The following is a 3382-nucleotide window of genomic DNA, read 5'->3' as shown; positions in this document are numbered from 1 at the left end:
AAAGATTTGTAATTGATCAAGAAATTTTACAAAGATTAGATGCTTTGGAAGTACTGATGTCCTGGATGGCTGAACACCAACAAACTCTCTGGACTCAAACTCAACTATTACACAGAACAGAATACCATTCCAGAGTTTCAACAAATGTCAATAACACCCCAATTCACACCATCAGGAATCATGCCGATGCAACAGCCCTGAGACACAATGACATCATCAGTCCCCACCTGGGATGAATTAAAAGGACTTGCCATGCTAAAATGATACTATCTTTGCTTTAACAAAATGTTTTTTGTCTTAACTGTGAAAACTTGATCTATACCTTTTGCTTTTTCTCTTAAAAAAAGTAAAATAAAAATGGGGAATATGTGGACTATACTAACATTTATAAAGCAAATGTATTTCACAGGGCCTAACATTTTAGAATTACACATAGATGTGTTAAGCTTGCAAAAGACAGGAAACTTTCCACAGGCTAAAGTCTCTGTTGTAGATAAAGAATTGCAACACAGCAAACTTCCTGGCTCTAGGGCAGATGTCTTTGGTTCAGCTTAACCTAATGATTGCTGCCATGACAATTACCTTACTGTTCTTTTTGTCACCACTTATGTTCCTCTTCTGTAACTTTTGGGCCTGCAGAAAAAATACTGTGAGAGAACCCTGGTTTGGGACTAATTTTCTGAGGAATGCTTCTCTCTTGAGGGCTCCTGGAAATTAACCCCTTTGGGGCCTCTCACTGTTCAGAAGAAATGGGCTTTGAATAATCATTTGTATACCATCACCCTGGGAGAGGTGACATTCTCTTATTCTTGCATCACACTGTCATAGCTTTCTTTCGTTAAACATTTTAAGCATGCCCATTTAAATTATCATTTAATAATTAAATACCTATTTTTACAAATTTGATTCTACAATTTAATGTTATTGCTGATTGCTGGTCAAGGTGCACAGTTTACCTATGTGTTTAGTGAATTTTGATCATAATTACATGCTCCTTTGAACTTTATCTGCAGGGAGCATTGAAGGTACAGTTTAAATTCTCTTCCTCCAGAAATGAGTTTTATTATTTCTGTCAGGTACCATGGGGGCAATAAGAAGCCAGAATCCCTTTAAATGACAATTTTGAAATGGACATTTTCTCAGTCACCATAGAAATAATACTAAGGCAACATGTCTAAATAAGGAGAGGTTTAAGGTTAAGAGTCATCGGGTGATTTTTTTTCTTTTTTCTCTGTCTCCTATCTAAGGCTGAGAGAATTGTACATATTCCTGTCTCATTTTGTGAAGCATGTTTTTTCTATTCTTTCCAGCCACCCTTTGAGAGTCCCTCTTTCAGTGGTGTGGGGGTTTGTCTCTTATCCAGACACACAGTGTTTTTTCACCTACCCCATGTATATATATGTCCATTAAAACCCAGGCATTAGGCCATCAGGGTTTAGTAGATACCTCCTGGGAAAATGCTGGCCCCAGTTCACTCCCTTCAGAGGTCTGTGTTTTCTTGTTATCTTTGTACTTTCACAAATTTATTTGCACTTGTGCTGGTTGAGCCAATTAAAAATGCATTTTAGATTTTACCTACATTTCTTTTTATTTATTTATTTTTTAAATGTAATATATAACACATGCAATTTGAGTACAAAGTTGACATGCAATAGTGACATGTATAGTGGTCACATCAAGATAGTTTTATTTATTTATTTATTTATTTATTTATTTTTCCTTTTTGTCTTTTTTCGTGTCCGGCAACAGATTGCAACCCTCAGTGTCGCGCCTGTACAGGACTGGGACCGGCAATGGGATCACAACCCTCGGTGCTGCACCCACACCTCGCTCAGCCAGTGAGCGGGAACCGGTCTGTATGTGGGATCTGAACCCTCGGCGGGAGCGCCACCGCCCTCCTAAGCGGCGCACTGTAGCAGTGCGCCACCGGGCCGGCAAGATAGTTTTTTTTCAATCACTATAATTCATAATTTTTCTTTTCCTCCATTAACCCATTTCTTCCTTTTTTAGTGATTTCTGTGAATATGTACTTCACCATATTCCCAAAAACATGTCTACAAACAATAGTTTTTATACAAGTCTTGGTCATTCCATCTTATCGCTGGCTTTTTTTTTTCTAAAACTCCAATGCTCTTTGATTTCCTTATATTTTTTGCTCCTTGTGTGATTAAGGTTGCCTTGCAAGCAAGGCACGGTATTAAATACTTAATATTTACTGAGTGCATACTCTATTCCAAGTACTATTCTGAATCTTGCTATATTTTATCACATTTTAATTTGGCCTACAGCCCTATGAGTAATGTACTCTTCTTCTCTTTAATGATAAGAAGACTGGGTCACAGTAGTAAATATCCTAAGATTACACAACCCATGAAGAACAGAACTGGGATTCAAATCCAGATGCTCTAGCTTCAGAACCACATCTTAAAATAGTGTTCTCCACCACCTCACTAAAATATATTTATTGCTGCATTGATCTTATTGTTAAACAATATAGAGTGCAAAGCACTATACTTGGTGGTTTCCATGAGGCAAATGATCTCGTAAGGAGCCTGTAGCCCAGTAAGATGAGAAATGTGCCCATGGAGGCATAATACAGCAAGAGAAGATGTATGACATGAGAAAGACAGGGATAAAAATCTTGTGGGTGATCACAAACTGAATGTAGGCAGGGAGTTAGAGACCAAAAATGGCTTCTGCACATTCTTTGCAAAAATTTCTCACAAGGGTCTCTAAAATGACAGAGTCTATTTCAGAGACATTATAGCACAATTGAACATGGCAAGAACAACATAATTGAACATGCCATCAATAACACAATCACCAAATTTCTTCGCATAGATACTCTTTCAGGAAATGAACAAATAAACTGTAATACTGACAGCTTTCCAAGGAAGACAGACAAAATGAAAGGGAATTAATCTTTTTCCAAGAAAAAAATTCATGAGGTATTAAAATGTTTTGCAAAACATGCTGGTGTAACTGAGAGACAGGGGAACCTCCGCATTTAGATGGTACCCCCTGCAAAGCTTGTTCTTACAGATATCTAAGAGAGAGAATTACTAAAGCACAGCCTGCCATACACATAGAACTGTGTTAATCAGATGATACTGTTGATAATCTTTTCGGGCCGGTTTAATTGTTATATTTTTTGCCCAACCATCCCACATTCTACCACTTCCAATTAAACCTTACTTTTGGTTGCCTCTTATTTATCAAGCTTTATTCTTCTGTTTTGGATAAAGTTTATATCAGGATATTTTTATCTTGGCTCTCTTTCCTCATCTTTTCCTCACAACATTCTTGGTATAATGTATTACTTCTCCCCACGCTTACCTCCATTTAATATTGTTTAGCAAAGGAAAAAAGAAGAAAATGGAAA

The sequence above is a fragment of the Galeopterus variegatus genome, unplaced genomic scaffold (genome assembly GCF_000696425.1).
Source record: "Galeopterus variegatus unplaced genomic scaffold, G_variegatus-3.0.2 Scaffold11897, whole genome shotgun sequence".
In the NCBI taxonomy this organism is placed as follows: Eukaryota; Metazoa; Chordata; class Mammalia; order Dermoptera; family Cynocephalidae; genus Galeopterus; species Galeopterus variegatus.
Note: the sequence above shows the minus strand (reverse complement) of the source record.